The 25,629-nt window shown below is 39.9% G+C and overlaps 1 long non-coding RNA gene across 8 annotated transcripts in view; it reads left to right on the forward strand.

Annotated features, from left to right (window-relative positions):
- Positions 1 to 6,491, forward strand: part of LOC145114747 (uncharacterized) — an 8,066-nt gene extending 1,575 nt beyond the window's left edge. For 5 of the 8 annotated variants that reach the window (XR_013711192.1, XR_013711194.1, XR_013711197.1 and 2 more), the window contains one exon: positions 1 to 6,491. This exon is cut by the window's left edge and continues 479 nt beyond it. This is a non-coding gene — a long non-coding RNA (uncharacterized LOC145114747). The other 3 variants (XR_013711193.1, XR_013711191.1, XR_013711196.1) reach the window with 3 other exon arrangements.
- The last annotated feature ends 19,138 nt before the right edge of the window (positions 6,492 to 25,629 follow it).

Genomic DNA, 25,629 nt, shown 5'->3' on the forward strand with positions numbered 1-25,629 from the left:
CTAAATCGATTTGTGATGCGTTAAATCAAAGTTATGCATATGCATGTATATTGAATCCCTAGATCGAGTTGTGTCATTTCCAACTAGAAGTCGCCGACTGTTTTACTGATCTATAGTCGCTCTATCTATCACATGGTTTTCAGATATGTTGACTCGATCTATCCGTGGGTCTCTTTCTGCTTCACGCCTCCACATGGTTTCTAATTTCCGACCCACCTGTGTGACGCTTATTTCTTCAATGTCGAACCTTTTGTGGGTTGATTTGCGTGGAAACGGTAAAGAGTTGACTGTAGGATTACAAATTGTTTTAATCTTCTCTTCTTTTTGTTACTTTATACTAAAAGTTGATGATTGAGGGACTGCTCTAACCGTGTTTTATGAAATGTTCAAGAGAAATAATCAATTTTTGTTTCAATGTGTTTTCCTTCTCTTGGTAAGTACTTAAGACGTTCTTTTTTTCATACCAAAATGACCAATATTCATGATAATTAAGCAAACTTGATGGATGTTTTCTTAGCTGAAAGATGAGTCATACAATGATGCAGGAGATGCACAACATGTGTTTGATAAGAATTTCCAACTAATACCTAACTGTAAATAAAATAATTTTGAAATAGTTTTTATTAATTTCATTATCATTCATAAATACCCTTTGAATATTGGTTTCAAGATAGTTCAGTAAGCTTTTAGTTGGATTTATCGGATTTCAAAACAAGGTTGATCGTATATAATATATTTTTATAGTGATTTCATAAATATATAATATATTTTTATAGTGATTTCATAAATTTGTTTAGTTAAGGGCATCCTTGGTGGTTAATTGGCATTTCTTTTATGTAAAAAATGAAATATAGAGAACGTTTTACACATACTAAAAAATGATAATAATAAAAAAAAAAAAACAATGTATATATTTAATTTCACAAGTATGATCGTAAATAAGTTTTTATAACTAGGGACTACTTATATTGGTGATTTCTAATGAGCTCTTTTTGTATTGTTGGATTACTTAGATTGGTGATTTCTTTTAATGTAATCTTTTAAAGCTTTATCCATTGTTAAGTTGTGAGTTTCCAATACAATTTGTGAGTTTATTTTAGTCAATTTATTTATTTTCTATGTTAAGAAGAAATTTTATATGAGCCTTTGATTTAAAAACGACAAAGGCAAACCCAAGATAAAGAGTACATCTGTATACTATCCCATATATTCCCTTGTAGTGCATATGTTTGATGGTGGGAAATACCCATTTTCAGGTAGAATAAATGGTTGTTAATAGAATATGTGATAAGGCCAAAATCAATCCCCCTCTCATTGATATCGGGGTATATATATACAAAACAACATTACATTTGACCACCTCATAATATAACATAATTACAAAAACAGACTAGTCTAATATACCCCCTCAGTCTAAGGTGGAGGTTCACGGATGCTTAGACTGGACCGGAAATCGTTAAACAAAACTCGTGGGAGGCCCTTCGTGAAGATGTCAGCGAACTGGTACCGGGAGGGCACATGTAACACCCGAATCTGGCCATGTTGCACTTTTTCACAAACGAAATGAATGTCGATTTCAATGTGCTTTGTACGTTGATGTTGAATCGGGTTTTGAGAGAGATAAATGGCGCTGACATAGTCACAATAAACCAGTGACGTGTGTTTTGGTGGCATACCAAGCTCTAGAACGTGGCTTCGATAAGAGCGTTAAACTCGTCAGTCATGGCATGGTTCCATTCCGGTATGAACGTGGCTTCGGTTGGATTGCAGGGTAAGGGAGTTATGGCGGTCGTAGTGGAGGTGTGAAGAGAAGTGGGTTGTTTTGTTTTGGTGATCCCAGACATGCTGCTGGTGGTCATGGTGCGAGTGGGTAGAGGAGGAGGGGAGGCAGGAGAAGGCTCGACATGTGTTTAGGTAGTAGTCGACTGAGTGTGAGATGGTCGGTGTCGTGAGTAGGTGTGGAGTAAGGGTGGTGCGCCGACTGTGGTGGAAGGAGGTGGGGTTGTAGGTTTGGAGGAAGAGGGTGGTGGGCTGCTGTAAGGAGAGGTGTGAGGAAGAGTAGGAGGGGACGATGTAGTTTGGGCGGTGGGATAAGAAACTGAATCCCAGACAGTAGGATGTAAGTCAGAATGGAGAAAGTTGTATGTTGGTGGAGACGAATGAAGTTTGGCGAATGGGAAGACATGTTCGTCAAAAATGACATGTCGAGAGATAATGATTTTACGGGAAGAAAGATCATAGCATTTGTACCCCCTATGATTGGAGGGGTATCCGAGAAACACACAGGGGGAGGACCGGTTTTGAAGTTTGTTGATGGAAGTGGAAGGTGTTAAAGGGAAGCATAAGCAGCCGAAGACTTTAAGGTGATTGTATGTGGGGTGTTTGCGAAAAAGAAGAAAAGTAGGGGTGGAGTAGTGCTTAGTTTTGTGTGGAAGTATGTTGAGAATGTATGTGGCCATTTGAAGGGCATGGTGCCAAAAGGAGGTGGGCAAAGAGGCATGAGAAAGGAGGGTGCGAACCATGTTGTAAATTGTGCGAATGGTTCTTTCGGCTTTTCCATTTTGAGGTGATGTGTGAGGGCAAGAGAATCGGAAAGCCATGTCGTTGGATGTACAAAAATTGTGAAAGAATTGGTTGTTGTATTCTGTGCCGTTATCACATTGAAAGGTTTTTATTGGGCGTTCAAATTGAGTGGTGATATGTTTGTGAAAAGCAAGAAAGATGGAGAAAACTTGTGATTTGTTAGACAGGGGAAAAGTCCATATGTAATTTGTGAAATCATCAATAAACAAGACATAATAGCGGTGACCTCCCGAACTAAGCACGGGGGAGGTCCAAAGATCACTATGGACAATATCAAAAGGTAAACATGTAAAAGATGTAGAAGCATAAAAAGGTAACTTTATTTGTTTTCCAAACACACAAGACTGACATATGTTTTTATTGGAAAAAGAACGAACAGAAATAAAGTTGTTTTTATTTAAAACGCGTAAAGAAGAGGAGCCGGGATGTCCCAAACGACGATGCCAAAGGTCTTGAGACAGAGCAGCAAAAGCAGACGGACTAGTAACTTGTGTATTTGGTTGTGTGAGAGGGTAAAGATCTCCGGTGCTATCACATCGCAGGATAGGAATCTGCGTCCGGTAATCCTTCACAAGTAAACCAAAAGGGTCAAATTCAACGGCAACAGAATTATCTGTTGTAAGGCGACGAATAGATAACAAGTTTTTAATAAGATGAGGAGAATGTAAGATATTATAGAGTTTGAGAGGAGGGAAGGGAGGTGGAAGTGTGGTGTGTCCGGAGCCATGTATCGGAATGTAAGAGCCGTTGCCAACAAAGATACGGTTTGGTCCGCTATTATTGAAATAAGTTGAGATTTTACCTGTCGTGTTTGCCATGTGATTTGTCGCGCCCGTGTCAGCGTACCAGTTGGGGTCGGGGTTGAGTGTCATGGTATGCATGGCTTGCTCAATGTTGGTAGGGGTGTACGAAGCTTGTGAGGTGTAAGCATGTGCCGGAGAAGGTCCGAGAATGCCGACGGCAGGAGGGCGTGTAATCGGGTATCGCTGTTGTGGTGCAGTGGGATAAGGAACCGGTGGAGTGGTCCATGTTGGTGCGTTCCAGAAATACCATGGAGGCTGTTGGGAGTAGGAGAAATCGCGCCCACGTCCGCGTCCCCATCCTCTGCCCCGTCCACCTCGACCCCGCCCACGATAAGATCCATCCGAATGGCCCCGACCAGAGGACCGGGGCTACTGCGACTGAGAATATGTTCCGTTGTCCCGCTGATCAGAGGAGGCTGTGCCGGCGACGTTCGCTGCTGGTGCGGTGATGGAGGCAGTGAGGGCGGTGACGGGTGGGTTATGCAGCGATTTTTCTGGTTTCCTCGAGACAAAGTTTAGAGCGGGCGGTGTAGAAGTCGGGTAACGGAGTGGATTGTTGGAGAAGAGTGGCGATGTTGTCGTATTGATCCGAGAGCCCGGAGGTAAGCTGTAGAACAAGCCGCTGATTGTCTACAGGAGCCTCGACATTAGTTAGCTGATCAGATAGATTTTTAACTTCTTGGCAATATGCCGCCATGTTAGGAAAGTTTTCGAGCTTGACATTTGCGAATTTCTGGTGAAGGTGGAGAGCACGGGCTGGTTTACTGTCTATAAAGATGTTTTCAATGGCCTTCCGGGCGGCGGCAGCGGTGGTTCCTGGCGAGAGAATGGTTATGAGGAGATCTTTAGAAATCGTCCTGTATATCCATTGTAACACAATGGCATCCAGGTGTGACCACTGTTCATCGGCTTTAGGATCTTTTTCTTTGGCAGAAGTAGATGAAGCAGGTGGAATGATATGATCAAGAACCTGGAACGCACGGCAGTGTATCTTGAAAAGTTCGGCCCAAGATGTGTATTGGCTGTCATCCGTATCAAGGAGGATTGGTATGTAATTCTTGATGTTCGTGACAGTGACTGCAGGGTGAAGGGGGGCTGTCGGTCCTGTCATTAGAGAGTGGTGGAGGTGATCAAAAGAAGAAGAACGAGAAGAGAGGGAGAGAGGCGATTAGGGTTAGCGCCAATTAGGAAGGAACGTAATACTCTGATACCATAATAGAATATGTGATAAGGCCAAAATCAATCCCCCTCTCATTGATATCGGTGTATATATATACAAAACAACATTACATTTGACCACCTCATAATATAACATAATTACAAAAACAGACTAGTCTAATAGTTGTGCTCAACATGATAGCAACGGGAACTTCCCTTCATTGACTGAGCCTTGTATGGAAAAGGTAAGTGATGGTTACTGAATCACAGAGTTGGTCGTTGTTGCATATAACTCAAGGTGAGCTCTTGTAGGAATAATCTGCTAATATGGTTTGATATTTAATTTTATGTTTAATTTGGTTTTTTATTATGATTTATTTAATCATTACAGATGGTTTCTTACATTACGTTCTAACATTTTGAGTGGTGGATTAGTATCGATATTAGGTAAGTGTATTCTTTTCAAGCGCTTGAAAGAATCCATTAATCAAATTCATTCTTATTTAAAGTTGAGTATATCAGTGTTATAATTTTGACGAATCTAAAGGGCAGTTTATTCTTCTCGGATATTTAACCTCTTTGTTTTAGGATTTAGTAAGAAGATTTTTGTTGAACGGGTGATATTAAGCGATTCCAACAACATTTCAGTCGCCAATTATTTTCGGGTGGGCTCAGGGGATATTGAATTAATGCAACTAATCGGGCATTTTCAGGACTATTTTAAATTTACCTGGTCATCATAATGCCATCTAAAATTCCCCTTTGATTAATAATAATATTGAAAAGTATCTGATACAAAAACAAACCAAATTTTGTGGAAAATTCCATGGTTAAAAAGCATAAATGAATAAAAGTAACAAGGACTGTTCTATAGCAAGATGCGGGGTATTGATTTAGTTAAGGGAAGTGATTCGTAGACAACAATTTTTATCCATACACAACAATTTATGTTTTATGGAGTTGTACAATACAATACTTTAATGCACAAATTGTTGTGTATGGAAAAAATTTGTTGTGTACAAATCGGTTCCCGTTAGTTAAAGGGCATGTGGGGAATAATTTTCTAAAATATAAAAGAACATGCATATGAGAAGAAAGTAGTTCGATAGTTTGGTTCATTAAAACGGAAGCAAGGGGTGCATGTTTGCTTTTTAATGGATAGCTGCAATTTTTTTTAATGTTTGCAAATGGTTTAACTTTTTTTCATGCTCATTGTTGGCATGTGAAGATGATACTTTGGTTTAATAATAATCTAATTCGAATTTATAAATTTTTTTTACAAACGGTACTTCAGTCCTTTTCTGAAAATTTGCAGCTGTGGCAATAAAAATAAAAATAAAATAGGGTGTCATGGTCTTATTAACGAGATCAAAAGAATATGCATGGGTTATTAGCAGGAGATGACATGATGACAGGATTAAAGGACAATTTGGTCCCTATACCATTAAACTGAAGATGGATAATGATAGGGTTGAACAACATGGTCAAAGTATTTGGGTTTTATCAAAAGCTTGTTCTTTTATGTAGTTTCAAAGATCGGAATGGAAAATTAAATGAAGGTTATTTTTGGAATATTTTCTGTAAAGATTATATGATGCAGGAAAAAAAGTGGGATTGGATGCAGTGGCAAAATCTCTAAAAACATTCTTTTTGCTGTGGATGGTGAAGAAAAGAAGTGGCGAATTGGTGATTACACATGGCAAGGTGTAATGCATTGGAGTTGTGCCTTGTGTTTTCTTGATTTAATTCAGAATTAGAAATTGAGGATAAAGGAGTAAAAAGAAAGGAAAACTGATTGGTGGATTTTTAGGGATGGTACATGTTTTCTATCAATAAGTCCTGGATCTTTAGAAAAAATATTGTAAAAGGAAGTTTAAAGTTTACTGGTATATCATCAAAATAAACAAGGGTGGACTGCAGGTTAATTTTGTTGAGTTTTTATTTGAATTATAGACTGTTTCATTTGATGATTTATGGTTTTCATTTTAACATTGACATATTTAAACAAATTAACGGATTTACTATTTTCGGTTCAAATACGAAGTCTTTAGTTGTGAAGTTTTGCATCCTTTTCTATAAAGAGGGTGCTTATATGTATTTAACTGGTCGGGTTCTGGTGTGTTTCTTTTGTTCAAGTAAATGACCGCACTAATAACCTCAATAAGGGAATTGTACTTCGAAAATATATGTGGTTATAGCAATGGTATTTCTTTTTCATATTTGATTGTAAGACATTATCTGTTTGGTGATGCATCAGGTTCCACAAATCTTAGCAATATTTTGACATGGAAATATCTTGCTAATGTAAAGGCATCGGTCAATCTTTTGCATAGATGAATGCAAACGCAAATGAAGCCGGAAGCTTGAAAGATTACAAGCTAAAACTCAGGACTTTAATTTTCTTTTCTTATGATGAAGATCATAACGAGATATATACAAAAAATAGGGTTGTTGGCCCATGGTTCGTCTAATTAAATGTTGAATCTCAATTGTGTCTTGAAAATGCAAGAAAAAAAATGAGACATTTGATTAACTTTCGATCCTTGTGTTTTAAGTTCAAAAGAATATACATTCAATCCTTGCTTTCTTACAAGCACAACGTTTTAGTAAGAAATGGTTTAAAGTACAATGTTCCAATAAAATGAAGAAAAATGGAATGTTGTAATAAACAAATAAGTGAAAGTATGTTGTCATTTTCGCATTTAACTTATGTTGGTTCATAATTGTGTAGGACTTCCATTATTGATAACATAATATACATGAGACACCATAACATTGTTTCACTTAGTAAGTGAATCAACAGTTGACAATATATACCTAACTTGTGTTCACCGCTTTCGTGGGTTATCAAAATGTACCTGAATTAAGATTAAAGTTTTAAGAAATAAACATAAAACAAAACAGTTGTAAAAGCTACACTAAAGAAAATATCAAAGGGATTTTTAATGTCCAAAGAAAATAAAATGCACAAGACGAGATGAAAATGTAGATTATCTAGGGTGGGTTTCGAGTCTTCTAATGGAGATTAACTTTATATAGGCATACTAGAGGATGTCGACATTAATTCCACTACATGTCTACGACAAAAGCCTTTGTAAATTTGTTAAACATTCTCAAAACAATAACACCATACACAAATTCCTAATTTTTCCGTACAAAAATAGCAATACACTTTACTTCGACTATTACATAAAATAAAAAACATACATAGCACATACGATAATATAGCACGGATTGTTACAAACCAACGAAAGCACCTGCCTTCACCTAACTTCATAAACATAATCTAGATGTTTTTACCAAAAATCATGTAAACGTAGTTTATTGATTAGTTCACTAGGGCCGTGATTATCACGGCCCAAATAAGTTTCCTAGTATATATATATATATATATATATATATATATATATATATATATATATATATATATATATATATATATATATATATATATATATATATATATATATATATATATATGGGAGTAAAGTGATGTGTCATTTGCATTGGAATGTGTATTTTTATCACATTGGAAGAAGTGCCACCGGATAAGGTGAGTGTCTTCGGCCTATCCCCACCGAAATCAATTTGATTTTGGTCCAATCTCCAACCGAAATCAAGGTATTCGGTCTCGCAAGTTCTCAGCCGAGGTTTCTCAGTCAAGGCGAAGATTTCAGTCTTGGTGATTTTTGATTCTCGAAACCGAAAACCTCAAAAGCAAGTGAATTTTAATGATTTAATTTTTTAACTATTTGACTTTTGTTGGCATAATTGACTTTTTGTTTGACTTGTTTGACTATTATTGACTCGAAATAACCGGTTGTTACATTATCCCCCCGTTAAAGGGAATTTCGTCCCGAAATTATTTCTAAAGTGGTCACTCATGAACTAGGAAGAGATGTGGGTACTTTTGTTTCATCTGGTCTTCTCGTTCCCAAGTGAATTCAGGTCCTCGCTTGGCGTTGCAGCTGACTTTCACTATTTGTATACGACTTTGTTTCGTTCTCTTGATCTCACTGTCCATGATTTCCACAGGTTCCTCTACAAAGTGTAAACTCTCGTTTATCTCAATTTCATCGAGTGGGATTACAAGAGTCTCGTCGTACAGACACTTCTTTAGATTGGACACGTGGACACTGGGGTGTATGTTACTGTGTTCCTGCGGTAGTTGAAGTTTGTAAGCTACAGGGTCGATTCCAGCAAGAATCACGAATGACCCGATATACCTTGGGCTTAGTTTTCCATGTTTTTCGAAACGTATCATTCCTTTCCAGGGTGAGACCTTTAAAAGGACGTGGTCACCAACCTGGAACTCCAAGGGCTTTTGTTGTTTATCCGCATAACTCTTTTGTCGGTCCCTAGATGCTTTCTGTCATTCCTGAATTTGGACGATCTCTCTTTTGTCTCCCTTATGATCTCAGGGCCGGTGAGAGTGTTGTCAGGAACTTGCTTCTTTGCTTGTTATGTGTCACCCACTTTATCCCAACACATAGGTGATTTGCACTTGCATCCATAGAGGGCTTCGAATGGTGCGACCTTGATGCTAGTATGATAGCTGTTATTGTATGAGAATTCGACGAGTAGTAAATGGGTATCCCGAGCTTTACCAAAGTCTATCACACATGCTCTCAACATGTCTTCCAGCGTCTGAATGGTTCTCTTGCTTTGCCCATCAGTCTGGGGATGGTACGTTATACTCATGTTGAGTTTCGTTCCCAAGGACTTTTATAGCGATTGCCAAAACTGTGAGGTAAATCTACTAGCTCGGTCAGAGATAATCGATACCGGCACACCATGAAATCGTACGATCTCTTTAATGTACATCCTGGTTAACTTCTCCATCTTGTTGGTCTCTTTTATTGGTAGGAAGTGCGCGGATTTGGTTAACCTGTCAACGAGCACCCAAATGGTGTTAAGACCACCCGTTGTCTTGGGTAACTGTCACACCCCAAAACCGGAACGGCGGAAACGTTCGGGGGTGGAGGACGTCATGTACAGTATCACAACAATGAGTAGTAGTAAACAAGCAACAACATCATCCATTGCATTAATAATATAATTTAATACAAGTGTGTTCTGTAAAGTTAAATAGACACCAAAAAGTAAATCAAAATATGAGATGAGTCTTGAATGTGCTCCATCTTCTCAAAAGTCTGGCATCGGTACCTGTCTACTGATGACCTGAGAATACAAGTTATTTTGAAAGAGTTGATCAGCTTTAAAGCTGGTGAATTCATAAGTATTTTAGTGTCATTGCTTGTATGAAAGTGTTTGTAAGTATGTGATGTATAAGCTGTAAATGTTTGTAATTGTTTGTAAATGTTTGAACTCTCCTAGAAAACCCTATGTTTTCTACTAAAAGTAGCCTTCTACCAAGGCATCAAATGTTTGTATGTCTGTTTCTTGTAAAAGTGTGTATTTTCCCAAGTATGACTTTCATTAACCAAAAATATAGCTTTTACATTACCGTTCATTGTGTGAAGGTCACAAAGTGAATGCAATTGGGAAATAATAAAGTACTTGTAGTGTTGTATTAAGTAACTACTGCTGTACTAATTACCTTAAACCAATTGTTATTTAAAGTAACATGTGATATGCCTGTACCATACTACCGACTAAAAACACGACGATGAAAGACGTCGGAAGAAATGACATTTGGCACCCGTAGACTTGCAAGTCCCACTGTAGCGAGCAGCAAGGTGTAGGATAGTCAATCCAGTATAGATTTATACACAAATTCAACGCTCTCCTTCTAGGAGACTCTGGATACAAAACGAGCCATGACAGGTGATGTCATGCCCCGTTACGTGGCTCACATAACTGTTGTAATGTTCTTGTATATATATTGTATGTACTAGCTGTATTGTATGTTCTCTCTCTGCCTAGTATGTTATGTTTGTTTCTCATCACTATATGTTAAGTTTGTTTCTCATCGCTATATGTTATGTTTGTTTCTCATCACTATATGTTATGACTCATGTGTGAACTGACTCATTGTATGCTTCATTGTTCTAGTAATAGTATTTGTAACTTCCTAAACTATACCTATTATAGTTTACTAGCAATGTTGTTTGTATAAATGAACATGTTTGTATACCTTTGCTACCCAAAGGTATGGAACTGAAAGAAATAACTTGTATATCTATACACATATACATAATATATAACTAGGATTGAAATGACATTCGGACAAATAACCGATACCCTAAGTCCACAACCAAACAAGGAACAGGAAGCAAGGCGAGCTATCAGTCCTAAGTGCTTTCAATCCTACTTATATAACTATATCTATATAGATACACATTTGACAAAGTATAAGTTTAAAAGAGTTTGAATAGAAAGTATTTAACATGTAAAAGAGTTTGCAAAACAGTTTGAAGTAGTTTGTTTGATAACACAGTTTGAAAAGTAAGAAAATCCATAAGCTTGATAGTTATTAATCACATGTGATTGATATAATAACTATAATAGTTCAACTTGTATTCCCCCCCCCATAAAAGCATTTAAAATCATTAAAAAGGTTGATTAAGGGGTATGAACTCACCTGTAGTGAGTGGTTTGGATGAACGGATGGTATAGGATGCTAAGTGTCAAGTGAAGACTTGAGCACACACACATATCATATCTAACATATAATAACACATATATGTATCCAATTAGTCATTTAACAACTAATTAACCAAGTTAAGACACCCTACGACATGGAAAACACTTTGATTCAAGTGCTAGAAGTACTAAGGGTTGCATCTAAGGGTTGTAAAGCCACTTAAGGGAGTTTTCGGTCCAAGTGGTTTTCGGTCCATATGGTTTTCAGTCCAAATGGTTCTCGGTCCAAATGGTTCTCGGTCCATATGGTTTTTGGTTTTTAGGGTTTTCGGTCCCTGAGTTTAAGACCGAAAACTCATTATTTTTGGTGCATAAGGTGATTTTCAAGTGCTTTCAACAATCAATGAAGTGTTCTAGACTCAATATTAAGCATTAGGAAAAGCTTAAAGTCATTTTGCACCCTTCATAAGGGTTTTCGGCCTAAGGAGATGCAGTAGACCGAAAACACCTTTGTTCTTGGATAAATGGATGTTTTCAAGTTCCTAAATCAAGTATCCTTACTAGATAACAAGTATAGGAGATAGATACTTACAATATGGAAGCAAAGAAGGGTGATTTCGGCCCAAAACACTAGCATGTGTTCTTGGTGTTCTTGGAGAACACTTGAAGATCTATGAAAATGGAATGATTTCATGCATGAAATCATGTAAGATCACTAGATAATGGAAGAGATCAACTAAACAAGGAAGGAAACACTTACAATCTTGAAGATCTTGACAAAAATTCAGATGATACTTGAGAGAGAATTGTTCTTGACTTGGAAATGGGAAAAAAAGCTAAAAATGACTAAGTGTCATTTATATACCCTTTAGGGTTTTCGGCCCTAACACTATTTTGGGCCGAAAACTCCAAACTCTTGGAGTTTTGTGACTTAAATGTTGCACAAATAATCCTAAAGTATACTTCCTCTAATTTGTTCTCTCAAGAAAATAAATATTAAAAATAACACCCAAACGGGCTTTAAAGCGAGCTAAAAATTAGCAGAAATGAATTTGACTTTTAATTTAAGTGTTTGGCTGTAGAGTTCGTACAAATGAAAATTTCGGGTTGTCACATCATCCCCCCGTTAGAGGGAATTTCGTCCCGAAATTAGAGTTCTAGCAACTAAGTTATTACAAATAACTAAGTAAAAAGATGAAGATATTTCAGCTTAAACTGATCCTCGCGCTCCCAAGTGAATTCTGGTCCCCGTTTGGCGTTCCAGCGAACCTTCACTATCGGGATACGACTTTGCTTGGTTTGTTTGACCTCTCGGTCCATGATCTCTACTGGTTCTTCCACGAAGTTGAGGCTCTCGTTGATTTCGATCTCGTCGAGTGGGATCACAAGAGTCTCGTCGGACAGACACTTTTTCAAGTTCGAGACGTGGAAAGTAGAATATACGTTACTGAGCTCGCGGAGTAAGTTAAGTTTGTAAGCTACAGGGCCGATTCTAGCGAGAATCTCAAAAGGCCCTATGTATCTTGGATTTAGCTTTCCACGCTTTCCGAAGCATATTAAGCCTTTCCAGGGTGAGACCTTCAATAGCACATGGTCGCCCACCTGGAATTCCAACAGTTTCCTTCGTTTATCTGCATAGCTTTTCTGTCGGTCTCTAGAGGCTTTCAATCGTTCACGAATCTGAACGATCTTCTCTGTCGTTTCCCGTATGATCTCCGGACCTGTGAGAGTGCTGTCAGGAACTCGTCCTTTAGCTAACTGCGTATCACCCACCTCAGCCCAGCACAGAGGGGATCTGCACTTTCGGCCATAGAGGGCCTCGAATGAAGCAGCCTTTATGCTCGTGTGATAACTGTTGTTGTAGGAAAATTCGACAAGGGGTAAATGAGTATCCCATGCCTTCCCAAAGTCCATCACACAGGCTCGCAACATATCTTCCAAGGTTTGGATAGTCCTCTCACTTTGTCCGTCGGTCTGCGGATGGTAGGCTGTACTCATGTCCAGCCTAGTCCCGAGGGAACTTTGTAGCGACTGCCAGAACCTCAAAGTGAATCTACTATCTCTGTCCGAGATAATGGATATGGGAACACCGTGCAGTCGTACAATCTCCCGTATGTAGGTTCTTGTAAGCTTCTCCATCTTATCTGTTTCTTTGATAGGCAGGAAGTGTGCGGACTTGGTCATTCTGTCGACGATGACCCATAGGGTATCAAGTCCATCCGTTGTCTTGGGCAACTTGGTTATGAAGTCCATAGTGATCCGCTCCCACTTCCATTCCGGTATCTCCGGTTGTTGTAGAAGACCTGAGGGTTTCTGGTATTCGACCTTGACCTTGGCGCAAGTAAGGCATTTGCTTACGAAGGTAGCAATCTCTGCTTTCATGTTAGGCCACCAATATAGCTTTTTAAGATCCAGATACATCTTATCTGAACCTGGGTGGACGGAATAACGAGTGTTATGCGCCTCGGTCATGACCAAGTCTCTGAAACCACCGTGTTTCGGTGTCCAGATCCGATCCATGAAATATAAGGCTCCGCCACCTCTGACTTCCAAGTTCTTATCCATCCCTCTTAGGGATTCACTCGCCACATTTTCAGGTTTCAAAGTGTCAAGCTGAGCCTCCTTAATTTGCGTGGACAAGTGTGAATGGATAGTCATAGTCAATGATTTGACTCTACCACCAGGCTATTCTTTCCGACTTAGGGCGTCTGCTACTACGTTGGCTTTACCCGGATGATAACGAATTTCGCATTCGTAATCACTGAGTAGCTCGACCCACCGTCGTTGTCTCATGTTGAGCTCCTTCTGGTCGAATATATGTGGTAGGCTTTTGTGGTCTATAAAGATAGTGCTTTTCGTACCATATAGGTAGTGTCTCCAGACCTTCAGAGCAAACACAACTGCTCCTAGCTCAAGATCGTCAGTGATGTAGTTGACCTCGTGTGTCTTCAGCTGTCTCGAGGCATAGGCGATGACCTTACCTCGTTGCATCAGAACACAACCGAGCCCTTGATTTGACGCATCCCAATAGACAATGAAGTCTTCTATCCCTTCGGGGAGGGATAGTATTGGTGCGGTGCACAAGGCTCGCTTGAGCGTTTGGAACGCTCTCTCCTGCTTCTCATCCCAGTCAAAGGCTACGCCCTTTTGTGTCAGTGTTGTAAGAGGTTTCGCAATTCGGGAGAAGTTCTGAATGAACCTGCGATAGTAGCCAGCGAGGCCTAGAAATTGACGAATTTCTATAGGCGTCTTCGGTGCTGACCAGCTCTCAATGGCTTTTATTTTGGAAGGGTCCACGTGTATTCCCTCCTCGCTAACCACGTGCCCTAAGAATTCGACTCTTCGGATCCAAAATTCGCATTTCGAGAACTTCGCATAGAGCTTCTCCGATCGTAACATTTCTAAGACCTGTCGCAGATGTTGACTATGCTCCTCCTTACTACGAGAGTAGATAAGTATGTCATCGATGAAGACGATGACGAACTGATCCAAGTAAGGACGACACACGCTATTCATTAAATCCATGAATACTGCGGGCGCGTTGGTTAATCCGAATGGCATCACTACGAATTCGTAGTGCCCATAAAGAGTTCGGAAGGCTGTCTTCGGGACATCCTCCCCTAGCACTCGTAGTTGGTGATATCCGGATCTTTGATCGATTTTTGAAAAGAAGTTCGCCCCTTGCAGTTGATCAAATAAATCGTCAATATGAGGCAGAGGATAACGATTTTTTTACGGTCAGTTTGTTGAGCTCGCTGTAGTCGATGCACATACGAAACGATCCGTCTTTCTTCTTGACGAACAAGACTGGAGCTCCCCACGGTGAGAAGCTTGGTCTTATAAAGCCCTTGCTGAGTAGTTCGTTAAGTTGACAGGACAGTTCTTGCATCTCTGCAGGTGCTAAACGATAGGGCGATTTGGCTACTGGGGTAGCCCCTGGAACTAAGTCGATTCTGAACTCGACTTGACGTTGCGGAGGTAATCCTGGGAGTTCTTCTGGAAAGATGTTGGGAAAATCACGTACTACTGGAATGTTCTTAATGTCTTTCGTTTCTTGGCTCACATCGACAACATGAGCAAGGAATGTGCGACATTCCTTTCGCAAGAATTTCTGGGCTTGAATGCTTGAGATGATACGAAGATTCGTGCCGGGTATGTTGCCATAAACTACCAGAGTTTCGCCAGACGGCAAATTAAGGCGAACAACCTTTTCATAACACATGATGTCGGCACGATGAAGACTCAACCAATCCATGCCGATAATGACGTCGAAACTTTTAATTGAGACCAGCATGAGGTCGATCGAAAATGAATGACTATCTAGAGTTAGGGTACACCCTATGAATATACTGCTAGTGCTCTCTGTCTTCCCATTAGCCATTTCTACAGTGAACGGTTCTTTAAGTGCTCGTGATTTTTGCTTAAGTAAATGAGCAATTTTTTGGTTCACGAAACTCCTCTCCGCTCCACTATCAAATAGTATGCATGCATAAGAGTTATCGAGGAAAAACGTACCAGTGACCACTGTGGGGTCGACAACCGCTTCCTCGTGGCCTATAGCCAGAACTCTTCCCACTCCGCCAGCGATCCCTGCCTTAGGGCAGTTCCTCTTGTAGTGGCCCGCCTCGCCACAACCGTAGCAAGCTTGGCCCATAGCAGCGCCGGGGACTTGGGTGATTGGCTTTGCCGGAGCCTTGCAGAAATGGGCAGTGTGCCCCTTCCTATTGCAGTTAGAGCACTGCATTTCACGACAGGCTCCATGGTGGTGGAAGTTGCATTTGTTGCACTTAGGCAAACTTCCAGCGTACTGCTTGACCGGTGCAGCAGCGGCAGGTGCTATCGCAGCATGTACTGCCACGACCTGCTGCTTTTTGGCAGCCTTGTTCTTCTTCTTTTCCTCCCAGAATTTCCTCTTGTTATCAGCGGCTTTGGAGGGTTCTGAGATGGCTAGGGTCGTTGTTGCTGCTGGGGTACGGACCCCATGGTCAATGAGTCTCTGTGCCAACCTCTTGGCACTATCGAATGTAGTGGGGTTTGAAGCTAAAACATTCCCCTGAAATGGAGGCACCAGCCCCCAGATGTATCTCTCGATTTTCTTTCCCTCTGTGTGAACCATGTTGGGATAGAGGGCCACCAGTTCGCAGAACCTGGCGGTATAGGTCACGACGTCGGAGCCCTTCATGGTCAGGCTCCAAAGTTCTTGCTCCAGCTTTTGGATTTCGCCCCTCGGGCAGTATTCCGCAATCATTAGCTCTCTAAGAGCTTCCCAGCCCATGACATTTGCCACTATCAGAGATAGTGACTTGACATGGCTATTCCACCATGTCAGGGCTTTTGCCTCGAAGGTGCACGCAGCAAATTTGACTTTGCTTCCTTCCAGGCACGAGTAGATCTCGAAGATCGACTCCGTATTTTCGAACCAATGTGAGAGGGCAATGACTCCGCCAGTCCCTTTAAAGGTCAGTGGCTTACAGTTGGTGAAGTCCTTGTAGGAGCACTCTCTCAAGCGCACAGGGGCTTCACCATGGTTAGAATGAACAGGTGTTCCTCCTCCGGTGGCATTGGAGGAATGATATTGAGCCATGGCTGTTGCCACAGCCGCAGCTACTGCAGCATTTAGAGCTGCCGTATCGATTTGAGGAGTAGGTGGTGTTGCAGTTACTGGAGGATCACGTCTCGTTGATCGGCGTGGAGGCATCTTTCAACTATAAGTTGACAAAGATGACAATATGGGTAAGAATAGAGAAATTGATGAGAGTGACTCATGGACTAACTCTCCGTAGCCCAACAACACAATTGAATGGTATGATTGAATGTAGATCTAGTACTAACAGATGATAGAATTTGGATAATAATTTCCATGAGATTAGATATTTGTCAATAATACTGGAATTACAGATGTAACAAGTTCGGGAAAAATGACCTAGAAGTAGGTCTTACATCAACCAAGATGGGAAAATTTTGACAGAACTACGACCTAATCAAGACCTAACAGGTCCAAGTTTTAACAAAGATAGGAAATTTAGACTAGAGTTTTTACATAAACTAAGTTATATCCAAAAGAGAAGGTTGAGTAGGCTCTATCTACGACGAGAACCGCTCGAATGAGTCCTTGATTCAGACAGACGACGCTCTATGTCTCGCATGCGCCTTTCATACATTGACTACCTAGCCCGAAGTTCCCTAACTTCAGCTTGGGATGCAGCTAGCTGTTGCTGCAGAGTCCTATTGGTTATCCTAGCCCTTTCCATAGCTACCTCGAGTTGGCGAATGCGGATCGTGTTAACGGCAGAGTTGGCGTCAATCTCCACTACTCGGTCGATAGTTGCTCGACCTTGCTCGGTGTTCCGAGAAATCCTACGAACCATGATGGGCAGGACTTGGTCAGCTGAACCTCCCTCGTTTAGGTTGTAAAAGCTTCTGTCCCCATTGTAGGGAATGGGTTGACCCTGTTCCTGATCCATCTGTTCAAGTTTGTGGCCCACAGAGGTGTGAGTCCTTGAAATGATGGACGAGGGTTTGGGTTTGGAGCTACTGGGGGTAGGTTGTTGACTTCCGGCTCTGAGTCAGAACCATCAGAAAAGCCTTCAGCTTGGTGATCATCCAAAGGGATTGGGTGATCATCTTTTGGTTCTTCTCCCAGCCATCCCGCATTGCCGTTGTTGGGATAGTAAGGGTCTCCGGGAAGATGGAATCCAGCCATGATATCTACGCGAGAATAAGGGGTATAAGAAATAAGCACATAAGTAATTTATAGTAACACAAAATACTCCTATAGTATTTTAAGTTTATGTTTTGTTCTAATGTTTTCATTGTAGTATTGTTGGTAAGTTTTTAGACTTGTTGCAACCTCACAACCACCCTTAGGCACATGCTAGTCACTCCTCGGATAATATAGTTGATCTGGCTATATCTTCCCAGGGTTGAGTATATGTCTCTAAGTCTGATTGTGTTGTCCAACAATCGTAATACTTTTGTTCTGTCCTAGTGACACTGATTTTAGTATGAATGAAGGTATGTATACTTGGTTAAATATTTTATTATTTAAAAGTATAAACTCTTGGTCAGAGTATTTTAATCCCGTTGTGTTTATAATTTGTATATCTTTTATGGGTTGATATACTCGATTCACTATAAACAATGCTCTGATACCATTCTGTCACACCTCAAAACCGGAACGACGGAAACGTTCGGAGGTGGAGGACGTCATGTACAGTATCACAACAATGAGTAGTAGTAAACAAGCAACAACATCATCCATTGCATTAATAATATAATTTAATACAAGTGTGTTCTGTAAAGTTTAATAGACTCCAAAAAGTAAATCAAAATATGAGATGAGTCTTGAATGTGCTCCATCTTCTCAAAAGTCTAGCATCGGTACCTGTCTACTGATGACCTGAGAATACAAGTTATTTTGAAAGAGTTGATCAGCTTTAAAGCTGGTGAATTCATAAGTATTTTAGTGTCATTGCTTGTATGAAAGTGTTTGTAAGTATGTGATGTATAAGCTGTAAATGTTTGTAATTGTTTGTAAATGTTTGAACTCTCCTAGAAAACCCTATGTTTTCTACTAAAAGTAGCCTTCTACCAAGGCATCAAATGTTTGTATGTCTGTTTCTTGTAAAAGTGTGTATTTTCCCAAGTATGACTATCATTAACAAAAAATATAGCTTTTACATTACCGTTCATTGTGTGAAGGTCACAAAGTGAATGCAATTGGGAAATAATAAAGTACTTGTAGTGTTGTATTAAGTAACTACTGCTGTACTAATTACCTTAAACCAATTGTTATTTAAAGTAACATGTGATATGCCTGTACCATACTACCGACTAAAAACACGACGATGAAAGACGTCGGAAGAAATGACATTTGGCACCCGTAGACTTGCAAGTCCCACTATAGCGAGCAGCAAGGTGTAGGATAGTCAATCCAGTATAGATTTATACACAAATTCAACGCTCTCCTTCTAGGAGACTTTGGATACAAAACGAGCCATGACAGTTGATGCCATGCCCCGTTACGTGGCTCACATAACTGTTGTAATGTTCTTGTATATATATTGTATGTACTAGCTGTATTGTATGTTCTCTCTCTGCCTAGTATGTTATGTTTGTTTCTCATCACTATATGTTAAGTTTGTTTCTCATCGCTATATGTTATGTTTGTTTCTCATCACTATATGTTATGACTCATGCATGAACTGACTCATTGTATGTTTCATTGTTCTAGTAATAGTATTTGTAACTTCCTAAACTATACCTATTATAGTTTACTAGCAATGTTGTTTGTATAAATGAACATGTTTGTATACCTTTGCTACCCAAAGGTATGGAACTGAAAGAAGTAACTTTTATATCTATACATATATACATAATATATAACTTGGATTCAAACGACCTTCAGACAAATAACCGATACCCTAAGTCCACAACCAAACAAGGAACAGGAAGCAAGGCGAGCTATCAGTCCTAAGTCCTTTCAATCCTACTTATATAACTATATCTATATAGCTACACATTTGGCAAAGTATAAGTTTAAAAGAGTTTGAATAGAAAGTATTTAACATGTAAAAGAGTTTGAAAAACAGTTTGAAGTAGTTTGTTTGATAACACAGTTTGAAAAGTAAGAAAATCCATAAGCTTGATAGTTATTAATCACATGTGATTGATATAATAACTATAATAGTTCAACTTGTATTCCCCCCCCCCCCATAAAAGCATTTAAAATCATTAAAAAGGTTGATTAAGGGGTATGAACTCACCTGTAGTGAGTGGTTTGGATGAACGGATGGTATAGGATGCTAAGTGTCAAGTGAAGACTTGAGCACACACACAGATCATATCTAACATATAATAACACATATATGTATCCAATTAGTCATTTAACAACTAATTAACCAAGTTAAGACACCCTACGACATGGAAAACACTTTGATTCAAGTGCTAGAAGTACTAAGGGTTGCATCTAAGGGTTGTAAAGCCACTTAAGGGAGTTTTCGGTCCAAGTGGTTTTCGGTCCATATGGTTTTCAGTCCAAATGGTTCTCGGTCCAAATGGTTCTCGGTCCATATGGTTTTTGGTTTTTAGGGTTTTCGGTCCCTGAGTTTAAGACCGAAAACTCATTATTTTTGGTGCATAAGGTGATTTTCAAGTGCTTTCAACAATCAATGAAGTGTTCTAGACTCAATATTAAGCATTAGGAAAAGCTTAAAGTCATTTTGCACCCTTCATAAGGGTTTTCGGCCTAAGGAGATGCAGTAGACCGAAAACACCTTTGTTCTTGGATAAATGGATGTTTTCAAGGCCCTAAATCAAGTATCCTTACTAGATAACAAGTATAGGAGATAGATACTTACAATATGGAAGCAAAGAAGGGTGATTTCGGCCCAAAACACTAGCATGTGTTCTTGGTGTTCTTGGAGAACACTTGAAGATCTATGAAAATGGAATGATTTCATGGATGAAATCATGTAAGATCACTAGATAATGGAAGAGATCAACTAAACAAGGAAGGAAACACTTACAATCTTGAAGATATTGACAAAAATTCGTATGATACTTGAGAGAGAATTGTTCTTGACTTGGAAATGGGAAAAAAAACCTAAAAATGACTAAGTGTCATTTATATACCCTTTAGGGTTTTCGGCCCTAACACTATTTTGGGCCGAAAACTCCAAACTCTTGGAGTTTTGTGACTTAAATGTTGCACAAATAATCCTAAAGTATACTTCCTCTAATTTGTTCTCTCAAGAAAATAAATATTAAAAATAACACCCAGACGGACTTTAAACCGAGCTAAAAATTAGCAGAAAGGAATTTGACTTTTAATTGAAGTGTTTGGCTGTAGAGTTCGTACAAATGAAAATTCCGGGTTGTCACAGTAACTTGGTTATGAAATCCATGGTTATTCGCACCCACTTCCACTCGGGTATTTCTGGTTGTTGTAGTAAACCCGAGGGCTTCTGGTATTCAACCTTGACCTTGGCGCAAGTCAGGCACTTGCCCACATAGGTACGATTTCTACCTTCATGTATGGACACCAATAAATTTTCTTGAGGTCCAGGTACATCTTGTTTGAACCGGGATGAACAGAGTATCTGGTCTTGTGAGCTTCGTTCATGACAACGTCTCTGTACCCACCAAAATTCGGTCTCTAGATCCGATTCATGAGATAACGAACTCCGTCACCCTTAACTTCCAGGTTTTTATCCTTTCCTCTTAAGGCTTCACCTGCCACATTCTCAGGTTTCAAGGCTTCCAGCTGAAGCTCTTTGATCTGTGTGGATAGGTGTGAATGGATGGTCATGGTTAATGACTTTACTCGGCGGCCCGAGTACTCTTTTCGACTAAGGGCATCTGCTACTACATTGTCCTTGCCCAGATGATAGCAAATCTCGCATTCATAGTCATTTAGTAGTTCTACCCATCGTCGTTGCCTCATGTTGAGTTCCTTTTGATCGAAGGTGTGTTGGAGGCTCTTATAGTCCATGAAGATTGTGCACTTCATTCCATAAAGGTAGTACCTCCAGATCTTCAGAGCAAATACTACTCCTCCCAGTTCGAGGTCGTGTGTAGTATAGTTAACCTCGTGATTCTTAAGGTGTCTCGAGGCATATGAAATGACCTTTCCTCGTTGCATAAGTACACAGTATAGCCCTTTCTTGTAAGCATCGCAGTAAACCACAAAATCTTCCGTCCCTTATGGGAAGGACAAGATCGGGGCGTTGCATAGGGCTCGCTTTAGTGTTTGGAAAGTAGTTTCTTGTTTCTCCTCGCAGTTGAAAGTCACACCCTTCTGAGTCTAGGTGGTGAGTGGCTTTGCGATCTTGGAAAAGTTTTGTATGAACCTTGTGTAGTAGCCAACGAGGCCTAAGAATTGACGAATTACAATTGGAGTTCTTGGTGTCGCCCAGTTTTTCATTGCCTTGATTTTGGAGGGATCTACATGTATCCCTTCCTCGCTAACCACGTGACCTAGGAAATCCACCTTTCGAATCCAGAATTCTCATTTCGAGAACTTCGCATACATCTTCTCCACCCTTAATGTTTCCAAGACTTGTCGTAGGTGCTAACTGTGTTCTTCCTTACTTCATGAGTAGACTAGTATGTCATCAATGAATACTATCACGGATTTGTCTAAGTAAGGTCGGCATACACGGTTCATCAGGTTCATGAACACCGCGGGTGAATTTGTTAATCCGAAGGGCATTACTACAAATTCGTAGTGACCGTAGCGAGTTCTGAATGCGGTCTTGGGGATATCTTCCTCCTGGACTCGCAGCTGATGGTACGCGGATCTTAAATCGATCTTTGAGAAGTAACTTGCTCCTTGTAGATAAAGGGTATCGATTTTTGATGGTGAGTTTATTTAGTTCCCAGTAGTCTATGCACATGCGGAATGATCCATCCATCTTCTTGATGAACAAGACCAGTGCTCCATAAGGCGAGAAGCGTGGTCTGATGAATCCTTTGCTTATCAGTTCGTTCCGTTGACTGGACAATTCCTGCATTTCTGCCGGTGCTAATCGGTATGGGTATTTGGCTACATGGGTGGCTCCGTGAATCAAGTCGATTCTGAACTTGACTTGGTGTTCGGGAGGTACTCGTGGAAGATCTTCAGGAAATATGTCAGGGAAGTTAGAGACTTCAGGAATATCCTTGATGTCTTTCACTTCTTGTTTCTTATCCACCACGTAGGCTAAAAAGGTGTAGTATTCTTTGCGTAGATACTTTTGAGCCTTGACGTAGGAAATGAGTTAAAGGTTCGTGTCGGGTTTGTCGCCATAAATGACGAGGGTTTCGCTATATGGCAGATTAAGGCGAATGGATTTTTTGTAACACAGGATATCGGCATGGTGAGGACTTACCAAATCCATGCCAATGATGACGTCAACACGTTTTATTGTGACGAGCATTAGATCGATTTGGAAGGAATAGTTGTTTAGAGTGAGGGTACATCCTATGTATATATCGTTACTGCTCTCTGCCTTTCCATTTTCCATTTCTATGGTGAATGTGTCTTTTAATGATTGGGGATTTTGTTTAAGTAAGTGTTTAAACTTGTGGCTCACAAAACTTTTCTCCACACCACTATGGAAGAGTATGCATGCATATGAGTTATTGAGGAGGAACATACCGGTAACCATGGTAGGATTATTCACGGCCTCCTCATGCCCCATCGTTAAAACTCTTCCCACTCCTTCGACATTCCTCGCTTTTGGGCAATCCCTCTTGAAATTTCCTATTTCACCACATTCGTAGCAAGCCTGACTTACCCCAACATTAGCGGCTTGGGCGGTTTATTGTGTCGGTGCGTTACAGAAGCGGCCAGTGTGCCCCTTCTTATTGCAATTATTGTAGTGCATCTCTCGAGAAGCTCCATAATGGTGAAAGTTGCATTTGTCGCATTTTGTGAGAGTTCCAGCATATTTTTTGGCGGGTGCTGGAGCAGCAGGACCAGTAGCAGCATGAACTGCCACTGGTTTTGTTTCTTCGTGGGCTCTTGTGTCGACTGACCCTTCCTCTTGTTCCAAAATTTCTTTTTGTTGTCACTCCCTTTTTCTTGCTCGGGAATGGAGGTCATAAAGCCCTGACGGAGTCCATGATCTACAAGTGTTTGTGCCAATCCTTTGGCACTGTCAAAAGTAGATAGGTTGGCTGATATCACATTCCCTTGAATCTAGGAGGATAGCCCCCAGATGTATCACTCCACCTTTTTACTTTCCGGGGTGACCATCCCGGGACATAATAGTGCTAGGTCACTAAATCTGGTAGTGTAGGCTGCGATGTTGGAGTCCTTCACTGTAAGGTTCCAGAGCTCTTGCTCTAGCTTTTGTGCCTCGCCCCTCAGGCAGTATTCTGCTAGCATCAGAATTTTCAAGTCTTCCGAGCTCATTGCGTTAGCCACTGGGAGAGTCAGCGATGTGACATAGCCATTCCACCAGGAGAGGGCTCTATCCACGAATGTGCAGGCTACGGATTTGACCTTGCTAGTTTCTGGGCATGCGCAGATTTCGAACACTAACTCTGTTTTCTCAAACCACCTTGTTAGAGCAATGACACCTTCGGTGCCATCGAAAGACTTTGGTTTTCCATATGTGAAATCTTTATTGGAACATTCCCTCGGGTATCCCTGGCTATCTCCTTGGTTGGTATTATTGGTACCGCCTCCAGTCCCACTGGCACTATTTGTGCTGATTTGTGCCATGACGGCTAGCACAGTTGCTATTACCGCAACTTGGAAAACGGCAGTGTCCATCTATGGAGGTGGTGGCGATGGTGGAGTGGGTGGTGTGTTGTTGACATGCCTGATAGATTTACCTGTTAGCATCTTTCTGCCATAAGATTAAAAGATGTTTTCGAATTAGAACATCTTAACTATAGGCCTGTCTGTGTTGACTGTATAAGAATAATGGTATAAAAGACATTTAAATGGCCTAATTGTGTAGTCTTATAGTATCATAAAATACTCCTATAGTATTATAAACTTGGTGTTTGATTCTTAATGTTTCCTTGTATGGGGTGTTGGTAAGTTTTAGACTCGTTGTTCGCCACGATCATTCCCAAACACATGTTAGTTATATCTTGCATAAATATAGTTGATCAGACTATATTTATCCCAGATATGATTACATAACCATCTAGGCTTAACCGCAGCGTACAACTTATCTAAATACTTTTATATGTTCTTATTACGACACTATTCTAGTATGCATGTATGTACGTATACTTTTATAAAAGTACTTATATTTTAAAAATATACTTTTAGTCAGAGCGTTTTTAGCTCCATTGTATTTATAGTTGTATATCTTCTATGGTTTGATATACTTAGTTCACCATAAACAATGCTCTGATAACAATCTATCACACCCCCAAACCGGGTAAACGACGGAAACGTCTGGGGGTGGATGAATTTCATGCACAGTATCATAACAATTAAATAATAGAGATCAAAGCATTACAACCATCATATTGATAATTTAATATTTGCATTAAGTTCGAATCATTGTTTTTTTGACTCAAAAAACATATGGCAAAAATATAAGATGTAACAATCCTACGATCAGTCTTTACAAAACCTGTGTGGGTACCTGTCTACTGATTCCCTGAGAATACAAGTGGTATTGAAAAAGTGTCAACGTTTAAGTTGGTGAGTTCATAAGTATTTTGAATGAGAATGATATGTCTTTGTTCCTTGAAAATGATAGTGTGTTCTTCCAGAATGTTCCAAGACTGAAATGTACTAGTATTTTCCATACTTAAAGTAGTAATATGTAGTTTTATTCTTATATAAAGCCATTTGAATGCATGTTTCTAGAAATGTAAATTGAATTGTACTGTAAAATAGTATAATGTGGTTTTATATAAATAAAACCATTCGAATGTAAGTTTCCAAAAATGTAAGTTGTATTGTACTGGAAAATAAGGTACTGTAATTGTATCTGTGTAAAACCTTTGAATGTATGTTCTTGTGACTACCAGTTGTAATGTAAGATAGTGAAGTGTAATTTTATTATTTAATAAAACTAGTTGAATG

Source organism: Lactuca virosa, chromosome 5 (genome assembly GCF_052849685.1).
Source record: "Lactuca virosa cultivar CGN04683 chromosome 5, Lactuca_virosa_CGN04683_v6, whole genome shotgun sequence".
Lineage (NCBI taxonomy): Eukaryota > Viridiplantae > Streptophyta > Magnoliopsida > Asterales > Asteraceae > Lactuca > Lactuca virosa.